General features: G+C 28.3%; 1 protein-coding gene and 3 non-coding genes across 7 annotated transcripts in view; 3 read left to right on the top strand and 1 right to left on the bottom strand.

Moving 5' to 3' along the window:
- The first annotated feature begins 14,435 nt into the window (after positions 1–14,435).
- On the top strand, positions 14,436–14,517 carry TRNAS-GCU (transfer RNA serine (anticodon GCU)). The gene has a single exon. It is a non-coding gene; the product is annotated as a tRNA-Ser (tRNA).
- Positions 14,518–15,833: 1,316 nt separating this feature from the next.
- Positions 15,834–15,906, top strand: TRNAK-CUU (transfer RNA lysine (anticodon CUU)). Its single transcript has one exon. It is a non-coding gene; the product is annotated as a tRNA-Lys (tRNA).
- Positions 15,907–16,416: 510 nt separating this feature from the next.
- TRNAN-GUU (transfer RNA asparagine (anticodon GUU)) lies at positions 16,417–16,490 on the bottom strand. The gene has a single exon. It is a non-coding gene; the product is annotated as a tRNA-Asn (tRNA).
- Positions 16,491–23,148: 6,658 nt separating this feature from the next.
- LOC107067873 (uncharacterized) overlaps positions 23,149–24,547 on the top strand; it is a 59,672-nt gene continuing 58,273 nt past the window's right edge. For all 4 annotated transcript variants that reach the window (XR_001475937.2, XM_015323779.2, XM_015323781.2 and 1 more), the window contains exon 1: positions 23,149–23,798. The gene's annotated coding sequence lies outside the window, so the exon portion shown is untranslated. The remainder of the gene's footprint in view (positions 23,799–24,547) is intronic.

The following is a 24,547-nucleotide window of genomic DNA, read 5'->3' on the forward strand; positions in this document are numbered from 1 at the left end:
AGTTTAATATAGTTTTATAGTAGTTTAATATAGTTTTATGGGGTTCAATATAGTTTTAATGTAGTATATGATTTGATTTATTTAATTTAATATTGTTTTTATTTAGTTTATTATAGTCTTTAATTAGATTGATATAGTTTTAATTTAGTTTATTATAGTTTTTATTTAACCTCAAATTGATTTATTTTAGATTATTATTGGCTATATTTAGTTTAATAATTTTTTATAGTCGTTTAATATAGTTATTTGTGGTTCAATATAGTTTTAATGTAGCTTAATATTGTTTTAATATAGTTTCATATTGTTTTTATTGAGCCTAATATAATTTTTTTGTAGGTAATTATCAGTTTCATTTAGTGTAATATGGTTTTATAGTAGTTAAATATAATTTTATGTTGTATATTATAGTTTTAATGTAGTTTAATATAGATTTGTAATAGTTTAATTTAGTTTTATTGTAGTTACATATAATTTTTCTTTAGCTTAATATAGCTTTATTGTAGTTTAATATAGTTTTTATTTAGCTTAATATAGTTTTCATTTAGTTTAATATAGTTTTTATTTAGCCTAATATAGTCCTACTGTAGTTTAATAATGGTATTATTTAGTTTAATATGATTTTTTATTAGTTTCAAATAGTTTTATATTGTTCAATATAAATTTAATGTACTTAGTTTTATTGTTGATTATTTAATTTTAATGTAGTTTATTATATTTTTTGTTTAGATTAATATAGTTTTAATTTAGTTTATTAGTGGTTTTATTTAGTTTAATATAGTTTTTATTTAGATTTATATAGTTTTAATGTAGTCTAATATAGTTTTTATTTAGCCTTATATAGTTTTAATGTAGTTTATTATTAGTTTTTATTAGTTTAATATAGTTTTTATATAGCTTAATATAGTTTTAATATAGTTTCATATTGTTTTTATTTAGCTTAATATAATTTTTTTAGTAGGTAATTATTGGTTTTATTTAGTGTAATATAGTTTTATAGTAGTTAAATATAGTTTTATGTGGAATTTTATAGTTTTAATGTAGTTTAATATAGATTTGTAATAGTTTAATTTAGTTTTATTGTAGTTAAATATAATTTTTATGTAGCCTAATATAGCTTTATTGTAGTTTAATATTGTTTTTATTTAGCTTAATATAGTTTTCATTTAGCTTAATATAGTATTATTTAGCCTAATATAGTCCTATTGTAGTTTATTATTGGTTTTATTTAGTTTAATATAGTTTTGATTTAGTTTAAAATAGTTCTAAAACTATATTTGGCTAAATGAAAACTCTATTGAGCTCTAATAAGAATATTTTAAATTAAATAAAAGCTAGATTAAACTACTTTAAAACTATATTAGGGAAAATAAAAACTATATTAAACTACATTTAAACTATATTAAACTACTATAAAACTATATTAAACTACATATAAACTATATTATACTCGATTAAAACTAAATCAAACAAAATTAAAACTATATTTAACTAAATTAAAACTATATTAAACTACATTAAAACTATAATAGGGAAAATAAAAACTATATTAATAATAACTATATATCCTATAGAATTCTTAAAGGGTTTAAATGAATTTCTTTAAATATCTCGAAACAAGAGATATATGACTTTAAACCACTTTCTTAATTAGGGACATATTTTATTAATTATGAAATCTTCTAACGCGTGTTTTTCTATAGAAATTCAAAGAAACGAATAAATCACGTAATATACTTAAAAATTAAAAATTATTTATTATTTGAATAAAATATAACGAACGTTTCGAAAGTCGAACAAATAAAAAAAAATACATAAAAATGACGAGAATATATTAATTCGATAAATTATTACGAATTTTGTTACTGTGGGTTTAGTACATAATTAGGGTTCCAATTCGCATTGCAATCATGAACAATAATCGCAATAAGAATTTTTCAGTTGAATAATAACCGACTCATCATCGTCGCTAATTAGCAACCGGTAAAAGTTGTTGAAGAATTTTTTTTTAGGGAGGAGGTATTACGACGAATGGAAAGAAAGAAATTCTGGTCCTTTCTCGGTTGGTCGTAAAATAAGATTTAACTGGCGCCACCCTCATGGTATGCATGTACCCATCCGCATGTATATATATATATGTATCCATGCTTCAGTATACGTATACATGCATATATATTTGTAAATATATGTGTTTGTATGTGTATTCTTCATGACATACCGAAACTCTTATGTGGCCAATGGTGAAAAATATTTTTCGGTGTTACTTTTCGATGTAAAGAGTACAAGTAAAAGAAATAAAGGGGGAAAAAATTATAATAATAAAAATAAAAAAAAAATAGGAGATAAAATTGAACAAAAAGAGGTAAATAGTCGTTAACGTTGATTTATCGAGGTTCCCGTTTGCGAAATTTACGAAAATAAGAAATCTTTTCTTTTATTACTTCTTTATCCTATTTTTATACATATATATATATACATTGAATAAGGAAAAAAGATTGTTTGTATTTTTTGGTTCCGATCTTTCAACAACTTTTAAGGATGATTTTGGGTGCTGACACGCGAAATTCGATCGAAGGATTATTGTGTACAATCTCTTTTACATTTTTTCATTTCGAAATGAAATATCTGATTGATTTTTCTTTTTATTTTAACTTCTCCTGACATTCTGCTATTCTTTTTTTATCGTGTTTTCTTTTTTAGGGAATTATTTTGAAAAAATTATTCAAAGGCGATTTTACGTGCTGACTCGTGAATTTTGTTGATCAAACGATCGCAAAGGTTCCTCCTTTTTTTTTTTTAACTCTTATCAAGTTTTATTATATTTCCTTATCGTTTTATACGTTTAAGAAAATATATTTGAACAAAGTGATCATTAAAATAATCGTTTTTGTATTTTTTCCTATGACATATTGAAACAATTTGTAATCGGTATTTTTTAAAAATAACAATTTTTTTAACAATTTATTTGTCAAATATTAAAAAAAAAAATCAAAGTCAATGTTTAGGATTTTTATTTGTTAAAAGTTACAGCGTAATATTATAATTATTAAAATTATTATTATTATATATAATAATTCAGAAAATGTTAACAATGTTACGAAGTTTTATTTAATTACATCGTATGTATGTGTAAATGGCGAAAGTATATTATTACAAGAGAAAAGCAAAGAGGATTGTGAGAAAGTATGGTAAGACATTAACGTATCGAACTTTATCGAACACGTTCGTGAGTTCGATCAAGAAACTCTTGAACTTTTCCAAATATGGACAGTTACCTTACGTAGTTGTATTCAAGAGTTACATATTATCGAATAAATGACGCGAATTGGGCTAACATAAGTTATGCACAAATTTATCTACCATCGGTGATCTTAAATAAGAAATGTTGTTTCTTTTTTTTTTTTTTTATTTAAGTATTAATTTTAAAAAACAATCAAGAAAAATAATAAATTAAAATAAAAACGTAAAAGCATAGTTTTTGTTTCTTTTTGAAGTGAAAATTTCTTTAGAATCAGGATGATTTGAAAATCGTGAAACGGAAGAACGTGAAACCGATGAAACAAAAATAATTAATTAATTAATAAAATTCAATATATAATTTAATTCTATATATTTAATTTTATACATAATTTCTATATAATTCTATATATTTAAATCTATATATTAATTAATTAATTAATAAAATTCTATATATAAAAATTCAGTGTCACAATATGTTTGTCCACTAATAATTCCGAAACTACTCAACTTATCTTAACGAAATTTATTTTATTTCTCGTGATTTTTTCCAACTGAGCACATAGCACAATTTTTATCGCGATTTTTTTATTTATTTTTATTATTTTTTATTACTAATCTAAATATTTTTGTTTAGAGGTTATCTAGGTTCTGTAATTTATTTTACATATATAATATAACATTATACAATTGTTAAATAAAAATTCGAAAATAATATTTAGTAAGATATTTTTTTTTTTGGAATCACTTATGTTAGATTAAAACGTGATAATATTATGAAAATGAACAAATCCTTGGAGACTGAAAATACTCGACAGAAACATATTGCTACCATAAAACAGTTGACTGTCCCCAACTCTTTTCTTCTCTCGTTTTCTGGGACTACTCCGGACGAGGTGTGGTCGACCCATTCGTTTAGAACACTATGGTGTACCAACTCATCCTTCTGAAAAAGAACAAGAGTAAAAAAAAAAAACAGATAAAATAAGGTGCAACGTAAGAAAAGAACGTTGGAGATAAAAGTAAATCAAATCTTTTCTTCCATTTCTTCGAATGAACAAAAAGAACGAATATATATATATATATATATATATATATATATATATATATACTGATGCACGTTACACGTACTTTTCAAATAATTTTTTTAATTCTGACGTTTGATTAAAAATTGTTAAATAATAATGTGATGATCATTATTTCAATGGTGTATCATTCTCTCGTACGAAAAGTGGTTACAAAATGTTCAAAATTAATTTTGTTATTTTATATAAAAGCATATATTTGTTTTGGGTACATATAAAGAAAGTATATATATATTAAATTCTAATAAGTTAAAAAGAAAGTAATTATTTAAATAATAGTTAACTGAATATTTTGCCATACGTTGTACTCAAGACAAAAATTGTTTAATTTGTCAAAGAACTCTGATAATTGACAATCTAAATGAAAATGATTTTCGTCCGTAAAAATCATACAATTTTCTAATCATTAGACGCGTTATTAAATAATAGTCTAAAATGCAAAAATAATGAGTCATTTTGTACATAATAGTCAACGTGGTTTAGAAAAATATGTTGTGCACTTTTAAAAGCCATAGAAGTGTCTAGGATGTCGCAGTGGTGACAGATGTCTTTGCCAGGAACGAGAACCGATCAGATTACATTCTTCAAAGAATCAGGATGCTCGTGTAGATTGCTATTTTTAAAAAGCTTTTATACTACTACCTTTATATCTACTTTGAGTGATGTAAAAAGAAGCGTCAACGAGATTCGTTGACTTGTTGTTTGAAAAAATAGATTTGTCAAAAAGAAATAGGAGAAAGAATGTGGAATATGGCACGTGAGTTGTTGAAAGAATCAACAAAACGTATAAAAATTTGTAGTAATCGAATATTTTAAAATGACATTAAATTTAATTAAAATTCAACTTTTATTTATTTTAACGTATTTAGTTATATGTTAATCATTTTTAAGGATTATTTCTTTTTTATATCGAGTTGCTTGATAAAATCATACCAAATATAATAATAATAATAACAATAATTTAATTATTAATTAAATATAAAAATATTATCCCAAGTAAATATTAATTGTGAAAAAAAAAATATGTAAAAAATGTTTTGGAATGACTTAATACGTTTGTTGTATGTTTAAAGTATGAGAATTCATTATAGTAAGTCAAAGAAAAAGGAAATATGAGAATATATAGTTCGTCGAAGTATAACGAAGTATAAGAAGTCGAGACAAGAAGAAAATTGGCGCCAATACCATACTTGCTAAGGCGCCGAACCATTTTACGTAGCGCGTTGAGATACATAGGGTATAACATACCGTCCTCGAAAGTGCACCGGTTGATATACATTTTCTACTATATACAAAAATTCATATAAGTATGTATGCAAGCAAACACACACACACACACATACATACATGCACACACACGCTGACATACGTATATACAAACATACTTAACTGTACCTCGACCTACACGTAAGTGAAAGTAAGTATTTATATATGTGCATATCTGTCGCGTGCACTGTGCGTGGATCGTAAGCACGTGTCGTTAAAGTGCAACGCCGATCTCAGTCAACCCTTCTATTAATAGAATATGCAATTACTAATAGTTATTAGATCAAACATTTACGTTAGCGTATACTTGATTGACTTTAAAAAAATTCATTTTGATTTACAAACATGATAAATACGATTTAACAAATGTTACATTCGTAATGGTTTGACAAAAAGTTTATGTCGATTTATAAAAAAAAAATTATATCAATTACAAACATAAATCGAATTTATATATGTGAAATCAAATACTTTAAGTTGATCGTGGGTCTTAAATTGTTCAGTGGTTTGAATCGGAAAATCGTAAGACCAAGGTTCTAGTGTCAGTCTTGTAAATCAAATGGCACAATTTTTACATTAGGTTGATTCAAAAAATCATAACCTAACTTAGAAGTTACAGCAGAAGGAATAAATAAATATTGATTATAGTTTAAAAATTAAATACTTATTAACGTACTTTGAATATTAAATTATTTTTAACTGATAAGTTCACCCTACTAACTTTAACCCTTTACAGTCGAACCCTTTTTCGCTTGGGCAAACCAGGCGAACTCGTGACAATATTTTCAGCTATTTTGAAATAATTTCACGGATAATTTATCATTTAAAACTTTGATATTTTAACATCTTATACAGTATATATCTTTATACTTTAAAAAAGGACATTTGTTAAATATTAAGCTCTTTATTGTTATTTTGTGTGGTAATTTATAATACTAAATAACAAATATAATTCTATTACAACCCTTTACATGTTAAACTCAGGATACTTCATATTTTCTATACATAGAAAAACTGTTCTTCCTTTATATATTCATATATAATACTATTATGTACTTCTGACTCTTCGATGAAATATTTTATATATATATATATATATATATATGTTTTATTTAAATATAAATTAATTAGAAACATTTTACATATCTGAACATTTTGAAATTTTATTGAACACCAAGTATTCATATTCATGCATGTATGCATGCATGTATGCATGGTGTTATCATGATCGTATAATTCGGGATAGTAACAGACACACGTTCAACAGTTTGACATGACGTTTCGACAATGAAGAATACCCAATGGAATTTTATCTTGACGATTTCAATTACGCAATTGCGAAACGGGACACGTTCGACATATAGGATGCGTGGTCCCGGGTCCGGTTTCGTTCAGGGGGGATTCTTCTCTTGATTCATATTGAAAGAGAGAAAGAGAGAGAGAGAGAAATAAATAGAGAGAAAGTGAGATGAGATTTTAAAAAGTGTGTGTGTGTATGTATGGATGTGTAGGAGAAAAAGAAAGAAAAAGAAAGAAAAAGAAAAAGAATTTGATCTTTTTACTCTTGTACCGTGCTCTCTCGAACGTAAATCCTGAAATCGTGAGCGTTCTCTCATTCCGAACACTTTACTTTGTATCAAAATAACTATACCATATATGGTATTCTACCCATGGATCCATTTATTCGTGACTCTCGCACTCAATTATCGCGATAACATCAACGTGATGCTGACTTACGAAATGTAACGAGTAGTTTCATTTATAATCACGTAAATTTGATCAAAGTTAAAGTTTTAAGTTTAAGCAATTATTCATTTATGTTTTACTCCAATAAATAATTTCAATCTTATCGATTTTCTTTTTTTGTAAATATTCTCAAGGAAATTTAATTTCTTTTACATAAGTACTATGCACAAGATTTATGAATATTATTTATTTGTTTGAATGTTATTTTTTTTTGCTACGTACCGTCAGTGATCCCAGAGACTTTAGTTCGTTTGATGGACACAGGGGCGCAAAATTATCGTACGCGGCACAAAATTATCGAAAATTTTTGAAGTTGATGACTTTTTTTTTTTTTTTTTTTTTTTAGGTAGAAAACGTTCATTATTCGTTTAGTCAAATCGGCGGTTCGATAGCTGTACGGGAAAGTGTCCAAGTCGGGAAAAAATTTTTGATGACTTTTTTTTTTTTTTTTTTGGTGAGATGGTAGTGGGAATTGTGGTGGTGGGAGTCGTGGTGGGAGTGGTGGTGGGGGTGCACCTCTCGAAATTTGTTGACTAAAAAAAAAAAAAAAAGGTCATCAAGTTTTCGAAATTACAAATGGATCGTACGCCACGAATTATCGTACGCGTACGATAATTATCGTACGAATGGGATCACTGCGTACCGTACATATAATTCGTGAATATTTATTTTATTCATTTTTTTTTTTTTTAATTGTTGGCATGTGTAACTCAGATTTAAGAATGAAAATCAATCTCTTTGGTTCTCTTCTTACATTTCTAGAAAATCATAGTTTATGTAGTAACACGTATGAACTTGCATGCTGTGGAACTCGGCTAACATCATAGATGTCGCCGATATCGAGAACGAGTCGTAAGCCTAATAGGTGTGCACCATTGTTTCTTTTTTTAGTCTATTCGAAACAGCCCTTCGGTAAAGACGTACTATTCCTTGTGCACTTAAATATAGAAGTTTTCTGGTTTAAAATTATATTTTGTTATTTTTCATTTATAAGAACCCAATAATCCTAGAGGTTATGGGCCCAGGTTACGCACAAAGTCCACCTGCGTGCTGTGTGTAAAATTTATTTTTTATGTGTGAATAAATTGCGCTTTGTACAACGGATTAGAAAACAACGAAATCGAGAATCTCCAGTTAGTTATCACAAAGGGTTTGGAATCGAAGGAAGTCTCATATCAGGCTTTGGACAGACTTATACAATTCAATTTCTAAAATCAACGAGAGTAACGTAGATATTCGTAAAAATAGTTATTCCTTTTTTTCTCTCGCCTCTTCGTAATCGCTTTGTCCTAGAACAAGGAACGATCACATTTTCGGCGGCTCCACCGCTTCGCCGCACCCCTTGTTTAAACATTCGACTAGAAGACGAAGAAATCGTGACGTTGTATCCCCTCCATCGGTCTGCAGCTAGCGATAAGCATATATCCTCTTCCTCGATCTATAGCCTAAGGGCCGTACCGCGTGATCGAGAACCCAACGCACGGCGATAAATTCATACAAAGAAATGGAAAACTTGAAATTGAAAAGATACATAAAGCCGTTTGATGGTAAGAAATATAGTGTTTGGAAGTTTAAAATTCGTGCGTTACTCTGTGAACTAAATGCGCTTCAAGTGATTGACAACAAAGTACCAGAACCAATTACAGATGAATGGATGAAAGCAGAAAATACTGCGAAGAGTATCATCATAGAGTATCTCTCAGATTCATTTCTCGGTTTTGCTAAATCAGATAGCACTGCTGCACAAATACTTAAAAGTTTGGATGATATTTATGAACGTAAAAGCTTAGCTACTCAACTCTCATTACGCAAAAGATTACTTGAATTAAAATTACAAGGTGATACACCTTTGACAAAGCATTTCACGATTTTCGATGAATTAGTTTTCGACCTACTTGCTACCGGTACTAAATTAGAAGAGACTGACAAAATAGTTCATTTACTATTAACTTTGCCAACTACATATAGTAGCATAATAACAGCGATCGAAAATTTGTCTGAAGAAAATATAACATTAGCTTTTGTAAAAACAAGACTCTTAGACCACGAGATAATATTGAAAAATGAGAGCAGTGATACAAGTGCAAAAGTTTTGGAAGTAGCCAATCAAGAACAATCAACTAGTAATAACAATAATAATAAAATGACTATGTGTAGAAATTTTCAAAAGTCAAAACAATTCAAGAAAGGAGGATATCACAAGAAAGGCTTTAAGCGCAATAATAATTCCAGACAATCTGGCATAAACTGTCATTTTTGCGGTAGAAACAATCATGTCATCAAAGATTGTATTTTCCGTAAGAAGAGAGCAAAATTTTTGGAGGAAGAGAAAAGAAAGAAGTCTGCTCAAATGGCACAAGAAACTGAACCTTCAACGTTATACTCAAACATATCGGGTTTTGCATTCATGGCAGGAAATTATCAAAAGGAAGGATCAAGCAATAATATAAATTTTCTACTGGACTCTGGAGCAACTGATCATCTGATCAACAACGACGACTTATTCAATAGTTTCATCGATTGGATCCGCCGGTAAAAGTTGCTGTAGCAAAGGACGGCGTCTACATTACTGCATCGAAAAAGGAAATCGTCAATGTAACAAGCAACTTGAAAAGTATTTATTTTTTTCCAATTTAATTTTGTTGTTGTTATGTGATCAATTCCGTATTCAAATAATTACATCCTCTCCTTTAACATATAAATGCGTTTCGATGTATTTTCGTAATTTCGTATATCGTATATTTGATTATTTTTTTGCAGTACGTTGGAATACGAATTATTAGAAACCCTTAAGGGAAGTGCATAATTTTTTTGCAAATAATTTCATGCTCGACAATAATTTCAATGCTCGTTCTTAATTACATTCGTTTAAAAGTATAAATAAAATAAAATTAAATTAAACATTTGTAAATTGCATATATTTATGATGCAAAGTGTTTTTGCGTTGTGACGTAATAGTTCGATTAAAATTCTTACATAAAAATTCAGCTTTTCTAACTGTGACTTTCATGCACTGTTAAATCAACCCTTCCCCCACCCCCCACCATTTCTGTATTCTTACCAAGAGAAAAAGAGAAAGAAGCAGCAGAAAAAAATAAAAAGAAAACCAAAAATAGCGCAAAAGATAGAAAGAAAATGATTCTCGTATGCACGAATGGTACGTTGCACTCCTCTCGTCTATTCTTATTTTTTTTTCTTTATTTTTTACCTCATGTATACCTTCTTTCAACTTTACTTATGCCCCTTTGCACTCGTTTCCTTTTATTATTTCTCTTTCGCGTTAGCCAAAAAATTTATCAACAATTCTGATTGCCTGGAAGATATGTTTGCAATACTTGCATACTAATATAACGGGTGAAGCATTCAAAAAAACGAACTATCCGAATAATTCGTCGATTATTATTGGTGGTAAAAATAATAATTTTATTCGATTTCGTTAATCGCATAATTTCATATTAATCGATTTTTTTTTTCTAGGTGAACATGTAAAACACATACGAAGTTAATTTCTATTATTTTTATTCTTCATATTTCTCTCGATTTTAATATCGCATATCTTTAATAATGATAATAATAATAATAATTTTAATTAGCTGATACTCGTATGCAAGTTTGAAATATAAAAAGTTGTTGAGTAATTTATGCAAAAAAAAAAAAGAAAAATTATTACGATAATTGCTTTTTTGTTTTACGTTTAGAAAATTACCGTACAGCAATCGCTAGTTATTTGGGTAGCCTATTTTTAAAATATACCTTACCCGGTATATTTTTTTAGTTATAGTTGAAACGAGTTTTGCTTGAGGCAATGTGTGTTTCTTTCCATTGTCATAAAATGGAACACGAGCTTTCAAATATTCTAGTCGGTACTTCGTGCAAAATGAATTTTGAATTTTGACAAACGACAATACGAGAAAAAAAAAGAAGTGGGAAAGGGAATTAAAGACATAGAAAAAGAAAGAAAAAATATGTCGAGAATAATAAACGTGTGTTAATGATTATAATTGAAACGAGATATTCATTGTAAATGATACGATTAAATAATCTATTTATATGCTACTTTCTTTCTTTTCAATGTTTATTAATTCAAGGTCCAGTTTCTGTTTGATTTTCTTATCGCGTTTGATATATTGTGAGATTTAATAATAGTGATAGAGAGAAATATTATAACGTATGTATTAATATTTTTTAATTTTATAAATTCGAACTCTAACGAGAATTTATTATATTTTTATTCAATCGAAATTATTAACATTAATTTTAATTATTATAAATTAAATTAAATAATTATATTATTAAGTGTAAGAATATTTAATGAAAGTGTTATCACTTTTGTTGGAGGTAACTATGTTATTAGATATAGTTAATTATATATATATATTTTTTTTAATTATCCTTTTTTAATAGATATACATCAGTGTATATGTTAATAAATGTATGCATAATATTTGGTAAAAGTTTGAATAAGAGGGAAAGAACGATGGACAGTGTCTAGGAGACAAAATAGCCAAATGCGAACGCAGCCAAATGCGAACTGGCAGGGTTTCAATAAACGCGACTTTTCAGGAAAGTACAAAGAACGTGCACGCCGTCATGCACTCGCATTTTTCTTATCGCGAAAAATCTCCAACATTTTTTCTCTCCTTTTCTATCAGTATATGCGTTTGTGTCTGTATGTAATGTGCGTGTGTGTGTGTCTGTTTTTTTTTTTCTTTCTATTTTTCTACGTTTTTATCGGCGCATAATGTTCTCGATAAATCGACAAAATTTGCATTTGTATATAGGAGAAAAATAACAAAGTCAATTGGTATAATATATTTTGGTGAAAGAACGCGAATAAAATCAATTTTTTATTTTTTATTTTTTATTTTTTATTTTTAAGACAAATTAATTTGGAGTGGCTTCACTTTTCTTTATTTTTTTTTTTTTAAAGTTAATTAATTTAACAAATAAATGGTCTAATCATTAACTCGTCTTTACAGTTATTTAATAATTTTTTTTAACACACAGTGGATCAACCAAAAAATAATTCTAATTAATACCCTTGCCACGAATTTGTCCCTCGAACAATTTCCAAATAACAGAACTGAAGAAAAAAATATTGTTTTATTATCTTACAAATAATTTTCTCAATTTGTTTGTTCCTTTTCTTCTTTTTTTCCATACCTTATTGTGTACGATTTAAAGCATAAAAGTTAGATTGTAATTTTTGTTATTTTTTTCTTTTTCTTCTCTTCATAATCTTCCTCTTGTTCTTTTCTAATTCGAATTCATTAATACCTAAGCAATATTTACGAGGAATGAAAAGTTTCGTAATAAGTTTTCCTGGCACGTGTGCAGCCTTGTGAACAGAGTCTTGGTAATCCTTCCTTAAACGAATTATTACACGAACACGAATTAAGACTAGGGTGGATACCGCCGAAATACTTCAAAATCACCAACAACAACACCAATGGTAGAACTAACGTTATTAAATTATTAAAAGAAAATTTAATAACTGCATATCATCCTGCATTCTTCTCGTCGTTTAAAACCACATAAAATTTTCCGTCCAAAGTAATTCACAAAAATTGTTCTCAGAAATGTTCAAATATTGTTTCGAGGGAAAAGTTTCTTCGTATTTTCTCACAGTTTGATTTAAAAATGTTTAATCGTATCGGTTTGTTTAATTGTTTAAAATATTTTAAAATCATTTAGAACAAAATGTCGGATGGAACAAAATTTGTTTCAGTTGTTTTTGTTTCTGTTTTATTAAAATACGAAGAAGTATCTTTATCCTCAATCCAATATTTTTCTTAATTCCTAAGGGTAAGTTACCGAATGAGTGAAAGAAAGAAAGAAAGATATGAAATCCTGCTGAAATATCAGAAATTTTCATGGTTGTTCGTCAATACGTGAAATACGCTGGAGATAACCAACACAGAAGAAAACAAAAAAACCTCCCTAGAAAAATAAAAAAAAGACAACAAAAAAAGAAAAAAAGAGAAGAGAAAGAAATTGTCGAGCTGTAAATACGACGAGCTAGAAGAAGAAGCTAGTGAAAAGGGTATAAAAATGATGATGGTGCTGAGAGAACGAACAATACATTGAAAAGTTTCATGTTGTCGTCGACATTCACTGTTAGTTTTCGTTAACAAAACGTGAGATAATTGGAAAAAAAAAAAAGAAAGAAGAAAAAAGTAATGGTGTTTTCATTCGCCAAACAGGAGTGATGCATGGCTTTCTTCCGTAAATTAAATTCTCTGGGTGATATTATGAGACACATCGTTACTTTTACTTTTTCTTTTTTGTTTTCTTTTTTTTCACAACTGTTAATTAAAAGTATTACTATATATAAGATAATAGGATTTTTGTTTATTGTATTTTGGAATAATATTTTAATCAGCTTTACTTGTAAAAACGAGTCAGATGCAGTATAAATAATTCGTAATTGTTAATACGAACATCCTTGGTGAAAAAGTTTTTTGTAAATTGTTAAAATTTTCAAAATTTTATTAAAAATTATCTTAACATTTTTACATTTGTTTTAGTAAAATCATATTTGACAAAAATACTCTATTGTCTTTACACACACACAACACACATATGCATATTTATACCATTTATGCTTATTACTTATTCTAATTTGGTTATATCAATCGAACACAAGTAAGGAATTAATTGATCCAATTTAAATTTTGTACCGTATGACGTTTCCAGAATAATTTATTCATGTATACATAATTAAAACAGGAAATTATGGATATCGATAATATCGTAATTATTATTAAATCACTGAAATTTAGTTTAGGTGGTATTATAATGAAACTGACAATTAAAATTAAAATTAAAAAAAGAAACCAAATTAAGCAATTAAATTATAAATAATTAAATAATTATTTATAAATATTTAATACGTGAAGATAGTGCATGCAACATATGTGTATCGATATATTTCTTCCAAGAAAAATGAAAATAAATTGAAGAAATTACAAAATAATTGATCGTAATCTTGCAAAAAAAAATAATAAATATCATTGTTTAATATTATTAATGATTAATCGTAAGAAAAGAAATAAAAAGTACGATATAAAATGTACTCGATATTCTAAGGTGTGTCGTCAACAAGACGAGGTGGCCGAGTGGTTAAGGCGTTGGACTGCTAATCCAATGTGCTCTGCACGCGTGGGTTCGAATCCCATCCTCGTCGAAAAAAATTTTTACTTTTTTTTTCTTATTCTTTTCTTTTACATATTTAAAATTAATCTCAATCCCGTACATGATCACGAAGTTTAATTAAATTCACGTTACGTTATTCGATTAGATAAAATCAATTTAATTAATGAGATTCGTATTATCTTTCATCAAGTGTTTCACCCTTCCCCAATTATTACGTTCGTGGTCGGTTTACAATGTACAGTTTCATATTTCCATTGATTAAATGTAACAATTTAGGATCTCATTTAATCACATACTGTATCAATTATTTGTTGTTGTTATTATTATTATTATTATTATTATTATTATTATTAATACGTTTCATCGTAATGAATTGTGCAACAGATGTGGTTTAAAATTCTATTTGTGTTATTCAATATTTTTGTAATATTTACGATCAATCTTTTTTAAAACATACTATCGATATGTAGTAATATTTTTACGATATAAATAACAATTAAGTAATATTTCAAATAAATAATATTTCTAATTGAAGTAGAATTTTATTAGAATTTAATATTGATGTAGATTGTCCAGATATTTTATTATAAATATTGATAAAACAATTTAAATATCATAACATAACAAATAATAAATAATAAATCATTTTAAAGGATCGAATCACCTTCTACTTCATTTTCCTCTGGTAAAATAGAACAAGGAAAAATCCATGAGTTTTAGTTGTATATACAGGAAATGTGGTTCATGATTTATCTCATGTAATGTTTACTCCTATAAGACTGTGTCCATTTTCACGGTATAATATCTTTAGGTGGGTGCGGAATAGAAAGCCTTCGTGAGATACGCAAATGGCCTTAAAAGTCCAACGTACTTACTCGTTTCTTCTGTTAGTAAGTACGTGCCATAGAAATCTAAGGCGATGCATTAAGGAAATCCCTGGATCGAGAGTCGTTCAGTTGGAACGTTTTATGAACGCGATACTTATCGTTTATACGCGTTAGAACTCGACGACGTTATTTTTTTTTTCCTTTTTTTTGACTATACACGTTCAATTGAAAGTGTAAATTCATGGATACTGATAGAAAACACCTAAACTTGTCCAAGTGATTTAAACGAAGCATTTAATTCTTATACGCGTATGCATAAATTTTAACAACACTCTCTTGCGTGAATCATTTTATGTTATTTTGTTTTTTTTTCTGTCGAAATTGTTTATAAAGAAATATTAATACTTTATGGACATCCCTGAATAATTATATTTACGCATACTTATAAATGTATATATGTGTGAGAGTGTTGAAATGCTAACTTGAAGTACTAGACTTACTTGCGTCACGAGAGATAACAGCCCGGCTAGCTCAGTCGGTAGAGCATGAGACTCTTAATCTCAGGGTCGTGGGTTCGAGCCCCACGTTGGGCGAAACATTTCTTTTTTTCTTTTTTCTTTTTTTCTTTTTTACAATTATGGGGTTATTGATGAAGCTAGTGTAAAATTTTAATAAGTTTGTATTTTTAAATATAAATAATATTAGTATTTTTAATAAAATAAAAAGAAGTATTATCTTGTATCTACAAATGTTATGCTATATCGTATTTTTTATAATAAAAAAATTATTAATATTTTCTATCTAACCGCACATGAATAAAATTTGTAGTATATATTTTTCGTTTAAAAATGTTCGACATTTCAAATGTTTAAATAATTAACGCAAATTTAATTATATTTTATTAATAAAAATTAATATTTTTAATTTTATTGTTTAATCTGTTTTTTTTTTTTTTAATATAAATTTACATTTTGTTTATATATTTGCATAAAAGTACAAGTAAAATATGTTAATTCAAATCGAAAAAATAATTAATTTACAGATTATTACTGATGAAGGGTTAAGAGATTAAAAATTCATTTAACAAGGTGCAAAATGAATTTCGCCCCCGGGTGGGCTCGAACCACCAACCTTTCGGTTAACAGCCGAACGCGCTAGCCGATTGCGCCACGGAGGCGACTTGTTGGAACACTTTTTTATATCCAACTACTTCTTCAAGCGTTATCTTGAAAGATAAAAGAAATAAAAACAAACATAATGAATGACTAATCGTTCACTTGAACGTCATACTAAATCATATGGCAAACGTTAATTAAAATCAAACGAGAAACTAAGAAATTCAATCAACAAATTCTTAATTATTATAGATAATTTATAATAATTTTAAAAAATAGCGACAGAGTGCAAGTAGTTGATAAACAGAATGCGTTGAAACACATCATACATTGTTTTTACAAAAATATAAATTAATTGGAAAGCCCATTCATAGTTGGTTTAAATAAAAACCAGTATGAATGGAGTAAATTATGTTACTGAAAAGAAAGAAATATAATAATAATAATAATAATAATAATAATAATAATAATAATAATAATAATATAATACATATAATAATAATAATAATAATAATAATAATAGCAATTATGTAAGTAGTCTTAAGATTAATAATAGTACTAATATTGGAAGGAACCGAATGAAGCTTTAGAACGTGACAAGGGTTGAGGTTATATACAAAGTGGAAGGTAACAACAGGGTACCTTAAATGACGACGAGTTGAATAGAAACACTCGGTCCTTAACAGTACAATTGTGTTTCTCTCTATTGTTACCTGGATTAATCGAAATAGCCAAGTAACCACCACGGTACTTGAACAAGTTTTACGTAAAACAAACTGATCTTTGTATTCATCGAAGAAGTCAAAATGTCTAAGGAATCTTAACCACTAGAATGAGAGAATAATAGTCAGGAAGCAAGGAGTAGTAAGAAAATCAGTAGAGTATGGGTTGGTTTCACCGGTTTAATTTCACCTGACCGCAGCAGGCAAGTACCCACCCACACCCCTTTACCCTCTTTACCCCTTTTACGCTCTAAAACATGATGATATTGCCAAAGCAAATAGAAGAAGGATTCCGTAGACGTCATAAAATTGATATTTATCCTGGCCACTATCCAGAGTTGAAACCGTGCCAACTCAGCTACGAAGAATACTACACCCTCAACGTGCTACCTACCCTAATTATCTTCATTCCTCGACCATATTTCCCATACTCCTTCAACTTTCAACTCTCCCACTCGAATCCTCACCCAATACTCAACCCATTTCGATTCAATATTTCTCTCATTCTTGTTAACTAATTTTTTTTCTCTCTCCCATAAACAACAATAGTGATTGACCAATCATCTAGTTTCCTTTACGTTTAAACAAAAAAAAAAAAGAACAAAAAAATACAAAATATTCGTTTTATAATTGTTAATTAAAAAATAATTTACAATAACGTAGATTATTATTTCTTTTTTTAAATTTGAAGATTTCTATTTTTTTTCAGACTACGTTCATTAGCGTAGCACGTGTGTGACTCGTAAGATACCGATTCGACAGTAACCCTTTTATATACTTTCTTTTCTTTTTATTATATCTTTCCTTTTCCTATCATCTATTCTCTCTATATCTCTATACATTTTTTTTCTACTAGCTCTTTAGGTCTTTTCGTAGAAGATTAAAGAAAGGTTGGTAGATAGGTAGGTAGGTAGTAGTTGTAGTAGTAACTCGGGGGTCGAGCTAGATTGACTGAAATTGACTTGGGCTTTGAAAAGGGCAGACAGTCGAACAGGGAATGAATGGCTCGCAAGTATGGAAAATGCAAGAAAAGCACCTAACTATATATACATATATATATTTATATACCTTCTCCTGTATTCTGAATATACTTCTATACTTCACGTATAGATTTATGTATGTATACTCTTACCTACACATATATAGATAAATACACACATGCATATATGTTTGTGGTCTATATGGTTTTATTGAATACATAGGAAGATGAATTTCTATATACTCGTGTAACATCTCTATTATTTTTTTATTTCTTTCTTGAAACCATTCGAGGAAAGGGGATGGGGAAAAAGGGGAAGGTATTCTTTTCAAATTTCTATCCAAAGGCAGGCGGCTATCCTTTCGATCCTATCGATTTTTCTTTATTTCATTCGTTTGATAGCTTAAATAAACTCTCCCTGCCCCCTTCCCCACTCTCCCTTCTTATATCTTACTTTCTAAGTAGGACGACGATTATTTCTTTTTCCAGATAAAATTTATGATCAGAGATTAAATCCGCTAAATGGTCTCCGAGGAGTTTGTTGTGGGTTTCTCGAGAGATTTTCTTTTCTCTAATTTATGAGGTACTAATAGGTGCGAGACAAGAAATAATATGATACTATCTGATATTAACAAATATTTATATTTCTTTTTTTTTTTTTTGTTATTTAAGTTTATCGTTATTTTCGGTATACAGAGTATTTCTTGTATAAGGGATGTTTGTACATAAGAACAAAGAGATAAATTTGCATGAAAAAAATAAATAAAAATTGAAGATAAATAAGTTTGGAAATTTATCATTGATACAAAACTTGTGTAAATTTAAAAAAATAACGTATGTTTTATACACTCTTTTCTTTTTTTTTCTTTTCTTTTTTTCTTGAACAAATTCAATATTTGAATATTACAGAAATATAAAATAAATCTCAATAAACGAATTAAATATTATTTCATATAGTTTAATTAAGTGTAAAATCAATATAACTAATCCATTATGTTGGTAACTATTATTATTTGATAATATGAGGTTTTATGTACATTTATTTCTGTCGTAATTAACTTAACGCAGGAATTTCGATAATTTTCGCGTACTTGCTTCATTTATAGCATTATACTTTACTGAGAGAGAGAGAGAGAGAGAGAATTAACAAGAGAAATATATAAAGTAACACATTCAACGTAATTAACTGGACGATTAATCGTTTGGTAATATTGGGGTAGATATTTAGTTGAATTCGTGTTGGAAAATTGTTCGAATTAAACAGACTTGTCTCTCTAACCTAGTGAAACACACGGGATTCGGTTCTAGAACTGGAACACCAGCTGGTTGGTTGACTGTTAATGGAAAGAATTTAATAAACCGCACCAATATAAAATAAGAACCATATGCATACATACACACGCAGAGTTCGTAATTTATTTATCATATTCATTACGATGCGTATAAATAATTTCTCTACTGCGCTCAGTTTTTTCTTCGATCGTGCGAGGAATAAATATGATTCTTTGAGAGCTTTCTAAGACGTTTACCTGTTCCCCCTTCTCCTCCCCCCACCCCCTCCACTCCATCCGACTGTTATATAAAAAGAAAATTATTTCTTTTAAAAGATGCCAATGTACTTTTATTTCCTATCATTGTCCGAAGATCTATGTGAATGAGCAAAATGTTGCATCGAAGTTGAACATCAAAATCTGATACGTACAGGGCCGTATCTATTACTTTGAATTAGAACGGTTTTTTATTTTTTTATTACTATGATAAAATTATTTAGATTGAAAATAAAACAATATTTTTTATCGAATTCGGAATTGATTTCGTTTTAAATTGATTAAAGAAATAATTGAATCGGCTTTGATACGGTTTATTGTCAATTAAATTATGTTACGTTATTTAATCGTTCGAATATGGAGTGGTCATTAAAAAGTAAGAACTTATATTTTTATCATTAAATATAAATAAAGATCAATTTGGGACTTATACCGGTTTGATTAATAATAAATAAAACAATTTTAATAATTATAATAGTCGTAAAGTCAAATGAAGAAAAGTATAATTTGAATGCAGTATGTATTTAAATTTTAAATTTAAAACCGGTCTATCGATTCCTTCATCGTGATGCGTTAAATATTAAAGAGTATCAGAAAGTTGAGGTATGATATTTTTATGTCGTGTGCACATTGAGTTTCGTTCTTCAAGAATCATCGCAAAAAATATTTTGATATTTTTAGTATAATCTAATTAATTGTTCATATCATCCTCTACAATATATTGAGATAGAAATAAAAAATTTTAAAAATAGAAAACAAATTTTTCATCATACAAAAATGAAAATACGTAACACAAAGGACATACATATATGTATGTTATATTTCTATGAAAGTTACAATTTTTTCATTAATACGAAAAAAAGTACCATTCCAACATGAAAGATCCTAATAGGTTCTATTTGTGGGATTAAACCTTTTTAAGGGGTTGAAGATCGTCTAACGTTTCTCCCTTTCTATTGGTTCTAATCAGCCTTTTCAGTATATTTCCCTTTTGCTTCACTAGATCTCTTTTAGCTTTGAGTAGGGTGAGTTAGAGTACTTGATGTTTAAACTTCCCTTATATTATATACATATATATATATTTTATATAAGTCCATATGTAAAGAACCGATATGTGAACCCTTCTCATCCTTTTTCGTCAATGATTAACATACGCGCGAATAAACGCGTTACTCCGTAACGATGAACATCGAGAACCGCGAAAAGGGATCGACTGCAATTGCACATTCACAAAGCCCTTCCTCCCATTCTGAATCGCCTGGACTACCTTTAACGTTTCTACCATTTGAATGTGTTAATTGGTTAGCTCATTAAGCAGTCTCCGCGATCGTTCAATTTTCTCTTCGAACGAGCAAACCACTTCCAATATCTACACCTGTACACACACACACACACACACACACGCTTACACACACATTTACATACATAAATGGGTACAGGGATTGATTTGAAGTGTAGGTGCAGGTGTACGCAGGTGTTTTGTATTGATAACCATAAATTGATATTTCAACGAACATTTGGATTACGTTGCATTGATACAAAGAATAAAAATCTCGTATAAGTATATAGATATAGTTATTATGCATACTTAAGATATACTCAGTGGTTTATTATGATAATAATAAATAGATTTTTATGGGGGTGGATTTTAATTTTTAAAATTAAAATTAAAAACATATAGATACGAACTGATGCAGATATTGGTATAATTTATATTTATGTAAATGTTTTGTTTTAAAAATTGTAGATACATATTGTAGGATAAAATTGGAGATATGGTGAGTATATTTTTTGAAAAAAAATGCAAATTTTCTGATGACGATAATCATTTTGAATAGTTCGTTCTTTCCTGATTGGCATATATGGGAACATTAAATACGGAAACGATGATGGATTGATGTGACGCTGAATAATCACTCGCATACAATGCAATTACGTGATTTCGATTTATTAACACACGGTTCAATGTCCACGTAACGGAATGTTACTTCGTTAAATCATGCGTTATATATTCATTTCTATTAGATAATCATACATACATATATTACAAATTGAAATCGATTGAAAGATTATAAATAGTTTCTATTCAATCACTCAACTGACTTCAATTATTTCCCTAGATATTATATTATATTGATTCGAAATAATAATAAAAAAAAAAAAAATGATAAAAATAAATTGAATCTTTTACAGTTAATTGATTTACCATCTTTCTATGTCTTTTGTGTACGCACGTTAAAATATATACTAAAGTAATCGAGGCTTTTTTTTTTTTTTTTTTTTAAATTTGTATGAATGCATTCAGCAATTTTAACGTGAAATAAAAAAAAGAAGAAAAATCGTTTTCAAGTTTCAGCACTTTATCGTGATTATTAAAACGGTGCGTTCAATGGCCCATACTTTCTTTTATATTTAAATAATACGAGAAGTATCGAATAATTTCAGATATTTGTTGAAAATAAATAACAAAGTGAAATACGAAAAAACAAATTTTGCCCTCTTAAACGCACTTTAAAATAGCAAAATTTATTTAAAACTCGTCATATGTAAAAGCAAACAAAGAAAAAACCGATAATTTAATTACGAACAAATTTTATCCCTCCCCTTCTGCCCCTTTTAATCGCATATTTAATATCAAGAAAACGTATTGAAACTCGAATACGATTTATTTACATTAATTCCAAATTAAATTGGTATTGACAATACGCTCATTAATTTCTCTCATACTCTCTTTCCCTCAAACATAAAAAAAAAAGAAAGAAAGAAAGAACAAAAAAATTAACAACCACCCTTAATGCAGATATATAAAACATACATATGTATGATGTACGAGAGAATTCCTATGCTCACCGTAGTGATTCCGATTTCCGTAACAAAACGCGGGACGAAAAATCCGGTAATTCGACGTGGGTTATCCCCTTGTGATGCTCGACTCGAAACGATCGTGTCGATATCCTCCCGGGATACGTCGTATATATATATATAGAGGATGATTCGTTACATGTATGTTGAGGTGGAGGTTTTCTGTGGATATATTTTTGTGAATTGACTTAAATCATTTTTATAATAATGCTATACGTTAACTACTATCAATCAAAGTTGATTTAATCGCGTATAATAATGAAACAAATTTTTGCAATAAATAAACGTAATTAATTACCCAATCGTTTATATTCATGAATAAAATTATTTACAAAAAAAAAATAAAATACCACAAATTATCACGAAATATTTCAACGTGTAACGAATCATCCTGTGATTATTATAGTACGATAAAATATAATATATATATAAGGAAAGAGGAAGCGAGAAAGAGAAAGGTAGAATATCGACAAGGAAGAAGAGAATATGCGAAGAGTGGGTGGGGAGGGGCACTACCCTTTCTCTGGCACGGCCCTGCGCCTCATCTCACCGTTGCCCCCACCACTACCCACAGGACTCGTTGCGTGTACCTAGAGAGCCGGCAGAGTTCGGTTAGTCTCGTTTGAAACGTCGTCGTGAGTGCATTTTATAATTTTTCGATCCTTTTTTCTATCTATCTATCTATCTCTTTCTTCTGTCTCTCTTTTCACTATCTTTCTTTCTCTTTTTTTACTCTCTCGATTCACGAACATATACATACACATATACACACATATTTCCTTTTTCTATCTATCTAACTCTCTCTCACTCACTCACTCACTCACTCACTCACTCACTCTTACTCATTTACCCATTCTATTTTTCTCGAGTGTTATTTACCATATACGATTTACGAATATTCATATCGTGTATTATTAATCACGTGATCACGTTTGAATAATAACAAAAAAATTAAAGAAAAAAAGATAATAATTCGTGTTGCCATTTTTAATGATCATTCTCGTGTGAATTTTTGTTTATTATTTTATTTCTTTTTTCTCTTAATCTATATTAATTATACCTTACACGCGTATTTACGTTAAATCATTTTGTGTTTTTTTTCGAGTGTGTTATTCGCATGGAAGAAAAGATAAATATTAGAAAAATGTTTTTAAAATTTCGTATATAAAACGTCAATTGGAAGGAATATAATGTTGAGATTATTATATTAATTTGAGAAGAGTCCAAGCTGATGGAGAATGATGTTAGATGGGAAAGAAGGTAAGACGTAATATTATTATCTCTTGCTTTTTTTTTATAACTTTAAGTAATTCGATATGTTTTTTGTATACCAGGTTGATTGATTATAAGCTAATCGAGAGTATATCTATATCTATATATATACTTGTCTTCTTTTACTGTTTACTGAAGACGTTATTGTTATGCATCTAGGTGCATCTAATGTATGAGGGTGTCTGCGTGTATGTATGTATATATGTATGTATGCGTTATTTGTGTAAAAAAGACAAAGGCAGGTCAAAAGCTTTGGTGTTGTCGATTAGTTGCAGAAGATATTTTTACATACCTTTTGCAGTTTCTATATACGAACACGTCATACGATCTCTGATCTCTTCTATCTTCTTTATGTTACTTTTATTTTTTTTTACTTATTTTCGTGACGTTTCAATTTTAGAACTATTAATACGATAAATCATATATAATAATTATTTAATAATATTAGTATTGTGATGGGAAGGGAAATTATTTTTAATGTAGGAATAATTCTTTATTATATTTACCTAATGTACTTTTATTATTTTATTCAAAATCGCGTACGATTTTCTCTCTCTCTCTCTCTCTCTCTCTCTCTCATTATTTTCTTTATCATTGGAATATTTAGTTAAAAATTTGAATAAACTTTTTACTTCAATAGATTTGAAAACTTGAAAAACACGAGTTCAAAGAAATAGATATTATATTATCGTATTCGATAAGCATAACTCGCATAAGAAATTTCATAACAAATTGCG

This window comes from Polistes dominula, unplaced genomic scaffold, assembly GCF_049000335.1.
Source record: "Polistes dominula isolate Pdom_NZ unplaced genomic scaffold, Pdom_raw_medaka contig_73, whole genome shotgun sequence".
In the NCBI taxonomy this organism is placed as follows: Eukaryota; Metazoa; Arthropoda; class Insecta; order Hymenoptera; family Vespidae; genus Polistes; species Polistes dominula.